General features: G+C 34.4%; 1 long non-coding RNA gene across 1 annotated transcript in view; it reads left to right on the top strand.

The window, feature by feature from the left end:
• Positions 1–12251, top strand: part of LOC123827478 — a 60024-nt gene extending 47773 nt beyond the window's left edge. Inside the window, exons 2-5 of the long non-coding RNA XR_006787222.1 lie at positions 5754–5790; positions 7598–7789; positions 11257–11395; positions 11797–12251. This is a non-coding gene — a long non-coding RNA (uncharacterized LOC123827478). The remainder of the gene's footprint in view (positions 1–5753; positions 5791–7597; positions 7790–11256; positions 11396–11796) is intronic.
• Positions 12252–12649: the final 398 nt, after the last annotated feature.

Consider the following 12649-nt stretch of genomic DNA (forward strand, 5'->3'; position numbering starts at 1 on the left):
AAATATTGAAGTTTTCTTATTAGTCACTAACATTAAAATATATCTTCCCCCTATTATCTCCAACTAGATTCCTGAACTCTACCTCCTTTCATTTCAAACCTTTTTAATTCTATGCCAAGAGAATAAATTGTCAAAAACTTCAATCAGATAAATAGCTATTTTAAATTTTTAGAGATGTGCTTATAGGCTTAATCTTGTTCTTTTTATCTATACAAAGCCCCTTTATATAGTAAATTGAAGATTACACATTATATATATGTACATATATATATTTAAAGCCACTGTCATCTTATTTCATATGAATAAAACAAAATAGATTTTACTGTATAATAAAATGTTTTGTTTCTTATGTATTTTAATATATAATAAAATATATTTTACTTCATATATATTTCAATACATAAAAGCAACTACCCTCTTTTATTTCTTAACAAGAACTTTTTCATTAGTAGAGAAATCTTAAACTGAACACTAGGGTTATGGTGAAAGATATATTTTAACTAGAGCTTGTGCTGAGGATTGAGAATTGTGGTTCTGATGCAAGCACCTCTTTTTCTTGTAATAAAGTATAAAATAGGCATTCTACATTGAATGCTCCCTTCCTACACAGTGATTTCCATCAATGTATAATTAAAAGTGGATTTCCTTTTCCTTTTTTGGTTGGTGGGAGGGAGGGGCTGGTAAACCTGGTTAAAGAAGGGAGAACAAAGAGAACTTTCATGAGTTCCCCTGCAAACAGTCTATCAGTTACAATTCCTAGTGTTCGAATAGCTGCACCATTCTAAAGAAGTTCTGGAATAAAAAAAGTCAAGCAGGGGGTCCCAACTAAGGGAAAGAAAGAAAAAGGCAAGGGGAAAAACCCTATCTTTTGTTGTAAAAAGAACTAATGAAGCTGCTGTTAGAACTGTCCACAGTGACACAACAAGGCTGTACACCCACAGGCATTGTTAAAGTGCCAGTCACCCCCCGGTAATGGGAAAAGGAAAAGCTGCGATTTAAAGGAGGTGGGGGCACATGCTGCTTTTGGAGTTTAACTTGGGAAATCTCAGTGAGGGCACACTTTGGCTGGTGTTAGCTCCCAGAAGTTAGTGTAAAAATGCATAAGGTTGTCTACTTTGGTCTTAAAGAAGAGATGGACTGGTGGGGGGTAAAATCCCATTGTCATTATAAATTGCTAATTAAATAATTATCAATTAGTTGGCAGACAGAACTCATTCCAGTGTATTCCTTAGAGAGCCGGCAATAAAGAAAAACAGTAATTTTGGTTTTTTCCCTATACAATATTCTTGCCTAGAGGTGCTAAATAGAGATAACACATGATATACTCTATGTTAGATGTTTCACATGGGCTATTATGCATTATCAGTCTAAGATAAACACCAATCATAGCAAGCAAACATGAATTTCCATTATTCTAGCAAAATTGTGAATTTCACCATGTTAACTAATTGACTGGGTCTTCTTTTAATGAACAATACATTGTACTATACATTTTCCAGTAAAGAAAAAAATCGTAACACTAAATTTTCTTAGATGTACAGAAAATTTTTGGAAAACAAAATGTCAACCGATATTATTTTTGAGAGAACAGATGGTATCTCTGCATTTTTAAATGCAAAACTGTTCTATTTTAAATGTCTAGGTATAGTCACTCAGTAATATTACATAGAAAATTAAAAAACAGCAAGTCATTTTTAAATATAATTAGAAAGTAGAAATATTCATAACTAAAGAAACATATTACATATATACATATATGGGTATGTGTATATATATAACACAATGTAAATATGTATTTATATGACATATAAGTTAAAATATTCTATCTATCTACTACATCTATATCCTTTATTGTGAGTATAGAAGTTAAGGATAGGTACTGTAAGATCCTCATATTTTTCAACTGAGAAATCATTTCTTGGTTCTCAGGGAATGAGGTTTTGGGTTTTTTTGTTTGTTTGTTTTTTAGTTTAAATCAAGACCTTGAGCAGAAACAAAACCCAAAGAACAGGCTATTAGAAAGGTAGTAATTGAGTTTGTAAGGGATTCAGTTACATTTAAATATGAATGGGTTTGTACCAGTTACATACCTAGATCATTTCTGCCTTTGTAGAGAGATATGAAGCTCTAAACAACTCCATTGTCTTCTCTATTAACTAGGAATTAGAAAAGGGTTGTAAATTTACTAAAAACTTTAGAAAATTCAGCAGCATGTTATGGCAAACAAATAAGTAAAATTAATTTGTTTTCATAGCCACTGGAAAATTTTTTTTCTATTAGGATATGTTTTTTACTCTACATCTCCATAGAGTTTAATTTTCTTATGAAAATATTAACATTTTAAGGTTTGACTTTAAAACCACTTATTTACTCATGCCAGCCATTTTAATTACACTGACCCTGACCTCCTTATCATATTTAATTATTTTACCACAGATGAAAAGTTGTGTCCTGTAACAGCCTGATGCTCCTTCTGGAAAAAAATTTTCTTTTGGGGACATGGAATCTATTGACATCTCAAAGTCTTCGAATAGCTTCATTATGGCAAGGTCCTTAATTTGATTTATTTTAAGGAATACTTAATGTTTAAAGGTCCTAACTGTGTTGTCTTATTGAATTCTTGTTCATGGTTCAGGATTGATCCACTTGAGCTTTTCAGCAGGGAGCAGTTTTCCAGGGAGGCATAGCAGGACTCCAAATCAATAAGGTTAATAGATGTGGGCCGGAGCAGTCAGAGGTGATGGGGCTGGCACTGCTGATGTCCATGAAGACAAGTTCTGATGTCACTTTTGTGCAGGCAACAATATCACTCTGATTACATGGCACATACAGTTGTTATGTGTTAATAGGACTGTGAATGGCCCATTAACCTGAATTGTCTTAAGGGAACAAGTTCAAATTTCTTTTTTTTTACTCTTCTTTAAATTACTTGTCTCCATAATTTCTAAAATACCAATAGCTTCCTTGATGTCGAAAACAGTAGTGTTCAGCTCTTGTTTTTAGTAACCCCCAGTTATAAAGAATTGTAATTCCATAAAATGTTAACTCCCCCCAAATAGAGGGAATTTTGTCAAAAAATGTTTCTGTTATGAAAGGCTCCTCTTTTACAGAAGGGTTGTTGAAATAACAAAATCAAAGGGAGCAATTTAATCTAGAAAACCTACATTTATCTAGTGGCCTACATGAAGCAACGTGAAATATAAAGTAGTTAAGCAAAGAACGGATAGTCAAAGTTTATATCTACTGTATATTAATATCTTCTCTTTTAAGAAGCCAGTAGAAAGTCAGCAATCTCTCCCAAAATGTATCAAAATGTGCCATTTATGGACATCCCATTGGAATTAAAATAGCTGACTCCAGAGCAAATAGAGTCATCTCATTCAAATCTTCACATAAATATGTTGATAAATAAATAACAGAAGTATTACTAAGTAGAATTTGGAATATTTACTTATCCTTCCCTGAGGAAAAAGCTTGATGGTATACATTATTTCAAATAACTGATTTTACTATACAAATTTTAGTAGGCAGTTAGACATGAGCAGAGTGAGGATGGTAGGCCAGGTATGGAAGGTCACAAGCCCTGGATGCCTAGCAACAGGCAATTGTCAGCTGGGACTTTGCCCCTAGGGTGACCTCCCTTAGCATATTGCTAGTCACATGGTTTAGATGCCCTGACCTTTCATATCATTGGTCATGCGGCTGGAACCCTCCCCTAACATGTCTTAGTCATGTGGTGTTAGACTCCCTTCGAGGATAAACAAGGGGGTTGGAGAAAAGCCTCATATAACTCCTGTACAAGCTCTGGCATAATCACTCCCTTAAGCATTAAGCCCTTAAGACAAGGAGGTTCTGACCACCATCCAATAATCTTAAGAACAAAGCTTTGGGTCTACTAACAATAGAGTCAGAGTTCTGGTCAAACTAGAGATGACATTTGGGCCTCAGTTGTGTTTCAACTCCAGGCCCAGAAAAGCAGCAAAACCAGATAAGCAACTCCATGGCTGACAGCAGGACCAGCTCCAGTGACTAATGATCCCATACTCTGGCACCACTGAATCAGTAGAGACCATGACCCTCAAAGGACACACCTGGAAAGCTAATAAATTTCTTATTGCAATCTTTCCCTGAGACCTCCAGATAAAAATCCTCAGGACAGAGGACCCAGCATGCTTACATGACTTTTCCCTCTCTCTGGAGAAGGCCTTCCTCCCCATCTCTTTCCCACTGACTAGTTCTCTTTGCCTTTCTTTTTCCTAAGCTCCAGGGGTCTTTCTTTTGTCTTTGTCACTTGTTTCCTGAGACCATGCAGGTTAGCTGGCTTACCTTTTTGTACCTCTGTGAATTTCTAAATAAATGCTCCTTGTATTTGAATCTTGACTCTGAATTCTTTCTTAAACAGACTCAAGTACTGAGGATGCTGAACTGAGGTCCAACCACTGGTAATGTTCTAGTGCCATTTCACTGCTAATAAAATTAAGGTGTCATCCTTACCATTATTTCATTCACAGGAAAGAATCTGTTTGCCTATTTCCCTCTTTATAAGTTTTTATTTATTCATCTTTTATAGAACCCAATGAACAATCTAAAATCTTTAATGTGCCAAGAATTGCCTTAACAAACTCTGGTGTCCATATATCCATCTTGGATGTATTTGACTTTATGTTCCATCATTGATTGACTTGTTATATTCTGTGCAGACAGATTTTACCAGTGAAGGCAGAATGTACATTAACAGAGTCAAGCCTCAGATTGAATTACAGTATTCTTGTTATTGTCTTCAATACTCTTTAAAACTGTTAAACATAATAGGTGAACTTGAAAATACTTCAGATCTGAAGGAAAGCGGGTTCTTTTAAAATTGCACTGGGAGATTTCCTGTTAATTGAGTTGTAATCAGTTAGTATTGATCATTAGCCCTTTATTATATGATGAGGATGTTAGTGATAATGGTGGTGGTGATGATGATGTAATGTGCACACAAAATGATGGAAATGTGTTGTTTCAGTCTGAAGAGGACTTATTTTTATGCCAAATGTATATAGGTTTGCATGATGGTCTTGCAACAACCAAGAAAAGGAAAGAGCAAACCTTCTGGGCTTTCAACTGATCTAAAAGGAGGAATTTACTTAATCCTAAATTACCTGTTCTATTTTCATGTTTTAAATGTTAGCCAAGCCTGTCCTGAATTGAAATTGTTTCCTGAGAATTAATACCATTTTTATTGTCTATTATAATTATCTTCTGGGAGGAAAATAATTTTGGCCAGTTGTACAGTTTTAAAAAATTGATGTCTGATTTGAATAAATTAGGTTGTCAAAAATTAATTCTGAAAAAGGAATGATAACTGGAAAAGCAAATTTAATTGAGTATTTTATAAGAAGAGGGAAAAAATCTTTGTTGTTCACAGGGCACCTCAGTTGATTTGATGTGTTTTGATGTAAATTTGGGGGTCGTTTTAATTTCAAAACATATTTTTTCACTTAATAAGGGAGACAAAGGAAACTTTCAGCCAGCATCTCCACTTTGTTATCTCAGAATGTTTTGGCTTCTCAAATGTGAGAACATGATTGTTTTTATTTCCAGGAGGAGATAATAACACTGAGGCAATAAAAAAGAGTCCAGGCAGCTTGCACAGCACAGGAAGTTCACAGCTAGAGACTTAATTTCTCACACAATGTGCTGTGCAATGGGCCCATTAACATCGATGAATAGGCTCTTTAAAGGTTCTTTTCCCCCTCTTCTTCTTCCAGATATGCAGCTGCTGCTGAATGGTGATATGTTAATAAGGTAATCGCTTGCCTATTCTTCAGGTACTCTGGCATTCTCTACCTAGGTAATCTCCATATAGGAAAAGCTATTAGGGGGTTGTATCTGCTACCACACCTTCAATTATATTAACACCTGCACTGATAATCCATGTAAGGTAAACTAGTAGGGTGCCTATGGCCTTAGTCCACCCTTTTTCTCCCTACAAAGTTACATGGTACGGGGCGGGGTGGGGGAGGTAGGAAAAAGTAGAAGAAAAAAAAAAGGAAAGTCACTTTTATTACACATCAGTGGGAACCTTCTGAAAAAGCTTTCATGCCTAGGAAATTGTTATTTCTTCAAACAGCTGACAGCCTGCAGAGGAAACTCTTAATGGAAACCCAGCTTCTGCATTGTTATGCATAGCCCTCATGTAGATTCAGGGGGGTGGATTAAGTTGGCTTCCAAAGGGCCTATTGTGTGTAGCATTAATTTGCAGGGCTCTTGATATGTGAGTTTGAAGGTTTACAACCTCAGTGTTTACTTAGATGAACTACATCCTAGGTTTGTTTATTTCCGTCTGCAGTCTCTTATTTCCTAGTAAATGTTACATTTATATTTGTTAACAGCAAGAATGTTATTATAAATCTGAAAGAAATGCATTCATTCATTTTAAAGCTTTGATCCTGGGTCACCCTTCACTTTTATGCCTATAGAAGATTATACAGATAAATTCACTTCTCAAGAATATTTATGCCACCTAGTTAAACAGCAGTGTGAAGACAATATAGTTTGGAATGAATGTTTAATTAAAGCCTGTTCCAAAGTAGTAACTTTCTATGAAATTAACACAATGACCCCTTGTTTCTTTCATATAGCAATATTATAAATACATACCCCTACCAATCTGTGCCTTTTACTTACAGATAAATTTACTACAGAATCGATCATCATTGTCTTCTGTTACTGTTTAAATGATTATTTGTAAAGGATTGGTTGCAATTTCTAAATTTTGAATTTTAAGAAATATTTCCAACTTGCTATTTTCAAACAACTCTGTATGTTTTAGATATAAGGAAATCTTCCATGATTAAATTGCAAATTCACATTCAGAAATTTGCTCAGCACCACCCTCTAACCTCACTCCCTCTTTTTTTTCCCCTTCCTTGATTGTATAGGCATTTGCTAACATGAATTTAAAATTCAATATGAATGTCTGGGGAGTGGAGGGAAGCATGCCCATTGGAATTTCCTCTGGTCTTAATCTGGATTTAGGGGCTCAATTGAATAGAAGTACATTATGCTTGAACAACCGAAGTTTCTATTATTTTAAAACCTTTTTTTAATGGAAAATAACACCAATGGCATGTTGAATATTTACTTTCACATTTTCTGCTCTTACAAATATTTTTGATGTTTTACAGATAATTTTAAATGTCACTATTCATGGAATTATACATGTTAGCACTTATATTTAATAGGTCTTTTGATACAGTGGTGAGATTGTTTATTTTCTTAGACATCAGAGAACAGAGCCCTAGTTCTGGATCCAACTGACCTTGGGTTAGTCTCTGAATCTCTTTTGGGTCTTCTAATATCTGTAAATATTAGAGTGATAGTCTAATTTCTAAGGTCTCTAAGCAAAACAAAATTCTATTATTCTTACCAAATATACTACTTCTTTCTTATAAAAGCAACTCTCAGTAAAGCTGATATATCTGCACCTCTCCTAGTTTCAATAATTAGATTTCCAGATCTTTATATAATTCCCAGAGTTGTATATTTAATAGTGTTGCTTATGATTATCATTATTTTTTCACCTACTATTCATTCTTTCTTTTTATTTCAGGGGAAAGCTGTTCTTAGGAAAACTGACAGACCCAGTTGAAAATATACTGGCTCCTAGTAGTGAAACTTTGAAGCAAGCTTTTGAGTTCTGATTATACTCAGTGTAGCAAGTAGTCATGAAAGATGGATCTTATCACCATCAGATTGTTTGGTGTTTTTGTTTTGATCATGCAGTTTTCCAGGCTGTTCCCATGTATCCTGAAAAGCAATCCATCAAAAATATAATTTAACTGATTGATTTAGCAAATATTTCTTGAGGACCTACTATACACCAGTCACTGTGCAAAATGTGAAAGATACAGACATATACAGTTATATGCAAAGGCCCTGACCTTGGGTAGATTATTTAGGAGACAGTGCCTATCATATGTAGACATATAACAAGTGCCTACTGAATGATTGAATGCACATATATTAATATGAATGAATAAAACACACCCTAAATGCACTTATGATTTACATTAGGCAGATATGACATATAGGTTCACTTCAGCTTATTTTAACAGTAATTTATTGAATATCTTCCATGTGCCAGACATTGGGCCTCATCTTGGAGATTTTTATTAGGGAAATAAACTGCCAATAAAAGTTGATATAGCAAGGCAAGAACCATTATATGGATTACACTCTTAAATACTTGCCAGTAGACTTAAATCTCAAGTACTGTAATATATACAAAAGAGCTGCTCATGTCTTATTTAGTACAGATTTAATGTTGATCTTAAAATTGTTATAAGAGTTATATAGAAAGTTATTACAGTGTGGGGACAACATCAAGAAGAAAATACTGAGACCTTAAATGCCACTTACAAGCTGGATAAAGGACTCTCCAGCTCAGTACATAGTGCCAAAATGAGCAAAGAATATCAACTTTTAGTTATGCATAGTGGTAATAAAAGTAATAATGATGATAACTATGACAGCTGTCCTTTCCACTGGACTTACTGAATACCCAGTGTTGTTCTGAATGCTCCATATCATTGCTTGATTCAATTCTCCCATAGTCCTTGGAGGTGAACGTTGCTATTCCCACTTTGCAGATAGAGCAATGGAGGTTTAGAGAATGAGATGAATTGCTTAAGTCACAAAGGTGGAAACTGGTAGAGCTGAAATTTAAAGTCAAGTTCCCCTTATTTCCCCATTTCTTTTCTTAATCATTGCAGCACTGTTATTCTATCCTGGTGGTCAAAACTATCCAGCTATTTTAGGTCCGCTAGTTGCTAACTTTATTCTTTCTGCAATTTCTTAGGAGATTATTGGGCACAGACATTAATTATATCTTAATATAATAACAGCTTTCAGGACTAAAATTCATCAAATAAAATTTTGTTAAGTTCTTTCCCAAGTTGAGAAATAGAGCTTTTTCATGGCAATAGCTGCTGCAATTTTAGAGACTTCTAATGGAATATAAAATATGTGTCCATTTCTTAACATTAACATATATATACTTATTTTTAATAGTATATGTATTATAATTACAAGAATAATATGAAAGGGGTGGAAATGATTAAATGGTGGGGTTATGGAACTTGCAAACTGACCTTTTTAGAGAATGACACCTGTGTGTTATCATGCTAGCAGGAAGTATGAGACTTTCTAAGTCTAAATGAGGAACATGAAGAAATACATAATGCTTTAATTCTCCCAAAGGCAAATATAATACAGGGAAGGAAGGATGGGGAAAAGCAGGTGCAAGGAGGTTAGTATGGCATGTTTTCTCCTTGACTTTGACAACTGTGAAAACATATCTGATCACTGATGTCATTCCTGGAAAGGCCGATATGATGTTATGTGTATTCAGAGACAACACAATCTCTTAATGCTTCTAGAATTGTCATTTCTTGTTTATTTTACTAGTAGGAACTTACTGCTATGGAATGTTTACATTTACAACTATATGTTAGTAAATTTTTATCTATACAAAGAAAAACTTGGACATAGCTCTTGTTAAAATTTTTTTGAAGATAGCAATTTGAGTTTAAAGCTTTTTTTCTTGGATCAGGAATAAAACTAAAGTTGGTAAATGTTATCAAAAGAAAAACATAAAGTAATTTCTATTTTATTGTTTCAGTTATGAGGGCATAAATAATAAGCTGAATATGAATCTGTGAAGTTTAACAAGTAAGCATATCTTCCTCTATACCTAACCATTTTAAAACATACTTTTGATTTTTGCCTCAATGCAATTTTGTTGAAAGAGAAGGTAAATTGGTGTGTGATAGTCTGGTATCAAATATGTGCTATCACAGTAATTGTGTGGCTTTAAAACAGTACCTTAATCATTGGGCCACTGGCTTCCCTGGTATCAAACAGAGATGAGAATGCCTCTATTCCAGGGTTGTAGCTTAGAGTTGAAGGGAATATGTATGAAGCATTAAATATAGAGCTTCTACTAAGTGTTGAATAAATGGTGGTCAATTTTAGTAATGACTAGATGCCTGGGAAATCAGGATATCAAGAGAAGAATGAAGAAGGGCTATTAGTAATAGAAAAGACTATGCAATTGATGAAAAGATGATTTAAAATGGTAAGTACTGGGAGAGGGCATAAACATGTCAAAAAACAAAACATTAAAAGATAAGGACACTCAGTAGAAAACTTGTCCATATAATACTATTCTGACTTTTGGAATTGTGTTTTCACAAATAATCACAATGCCCCAGAAAAAAAAAAGGAGAAACAAAGTGGGGGAAAGCAACAATATAAAACTATGGAAAAATTAAACAAAACCAAGAAAATTATATTAAATATGGAAATTTTGTCAAAAAGCATTTGAACAATGGAAAGAAAACAGTATGATAAAACAAAACCCCTGGGAAGTCTTGAAAAGAAAACAAAAGAAACACAAAGAACCATGGGGAAGACAGAAATAAAAACAAAAAGAAAATAAAGGGCTCAGGCGTATGAGTACACAGGTTTAAGCCAACAGAGCACATATAATTCTGCTTTTAATTTGACAGCAAAAAAGATATCTGAATTGACCAGATTTATTATATGAAAATGGCACACATAAGGTTAAGAAGCAATATTTTAAAAAATTCTCAAGTTAAAGGAGAATGATATATTTAAGCATGAGATATGTTTCTGTGTTTTAAAATGTATATGGGATTTGGGGGTTTTGACATTGAGAAATCACTTCATTTCATTGCACTTTCACCCAACTACATGATATAGAAAGGAGAGACTTGATTGTTTACTTCTTCATGTAATCTGAGAAGACAAAATTTCAAATTACAGCTATAACAACAGATAGAGATCCCATCTAGTTAAAAAATATCCATAAGCGTCATTTTGCTGAATGTATAAAACAACAAGAGCAACAGAAATATTTTCAGTCATACTTCAAGCCACCTAAAAATTCTTTGGGGATCAATTCCTTCCCTTCTATAGCAAAGTAACATGTGTATATGTACTACAAATCTAAAGGCAAATAGACTTGTTCCTATTCGCTTGTCCTTGCAATGAAGCATCTGCTCACTATTTTGTTTTTTTGCTGCTGTTATTTCTTTTCTGAATGCTCCAATTCAAAAACATCAGCCTACCACCTTTTTTAGTTGTTAAATCTCCCTGTCCTGTGGCTACATCTCTGTGCACCAGAGAAAAGATCTCTTTAACAAAGTAGATCTGTGTGTCCTTAACACTGAGGCCCCTGGCTTGCAGCTGGAGGCAGCTCTCTGCTCAACTGCCGTGGAGAGTGACACAGGCAGGCGACATCGTCACTGAACACCAACTTCTGTTAACATCCAGGCAGACTGTGGTATCCATTTCAGAACCTCGGCAAGACATAAGAGAAGCAAAGGTAATCTTTCTGTTTCTATATCCAGTTTTTGCAAGAATCAAATATTTCCTTCTGGCAGGACAATTGGGCAAAAGTGGGGGAGGGGGACATTCAGTGACAAAACTGATAAGCCAGCAAATAAATTCATCAATTCTTGAGGAAATAAAATGCAAACATAGAAAAAGAACAGCCTCTGACATTTTTTGAATGGAATTCTCATGCTATATCAATAATGTTTTAGAGTCAATATAACAAGGGGTGTACTAGTGGAGATTTTTTTATGTAGGAATTAAACTGCAGGCTGATATCTGGCAATGAGAGGAGGAGGTTTTGTCTTACTGGAGTGTCTAAGTTGGGAAGGACTTTAGGGATCATGTAGTCTGTAATAAATGATCACATCTAATACTTTTCTTTTTTTAAAGGGGTAGCCGCAAAGTTTTGGATAAGACCTCTACATGCAACTGGCAGCACAGTGTACCCAGGTGGTGGGTCTCGTCTGTGACAATGTATTTTTCTGTCTGTGCAATTGAATATGTCTGTAAAGGGAATAAAACCCCATGTAATCTCCAGCAGTGACAATTTAATCAGTTGTATAAGGGGAAGAAACAGAGTCCTCTCATTTTCATATTTGCATATTTGATTTTTGCATCGGGGAATAGAGGTTATGTTTTTCTATTACTTCCCATTCAATTTTAGTATTTCACTCTTTTATGAGGAAATTTTTACAGTGGTAGGAAATATTGAGTCAAAGCAGTCCAAGAGAAAGGTTCCATTTTTGAAATAAAATGAGAACTTGATGCACCAGGCTTTGTGTAAAATTTGTTCCTACAAAGAATCTATATGCCAAACATAGTGTGCTTGCTCCCAGCTTCTGCACGTGATGCATCTGCTATTAACATTCACAGATCCACCCTGAAATGAAGGCAACTGTGGGAGAACAATGCAAAATGATGAGGACTATACCATAATATGTTCCTCATGTTTTGTTAATTTCTTAAAAGGTAAATTTTAATAACTGCATCTATTTAGGAGCAAGTAGTATTTCTAAAATGCCTTATATACACTGGGGTTAGTTTTATGAGGTTATACAAGAGCAATAAATAGTTAAATTAATAAAAATCAATTGTTTTAACAATTGACAGAATGATATGATTGCCCATTATATGGTAACAGATTACAGGATAGGTTTAACATAAATAAGATGCAAGTAATTTGTAGTCATCATCAATTACTCTTGTGTGATTCTCATGAGTATTTAAAAGAATCAGTTCAAAA

The sequence above is a fragment of the Phyllostomus hastatus genome, unplaced genomic scaffold, assembly GCF_019186645.2.
Source record: "Phyllostomus hastatus isolate PE091 unplaced genomic scaffold, TTU_PhHast_1.1 phas_contig_86, whole genome shotgun sequence".
Lineage (NCBI taxonomy): Eukaryota > Metazoa > Chordata > Mammalia > Chiroptera > Phyllostomidae > Phyllostomus > Phyllostomus hastatus.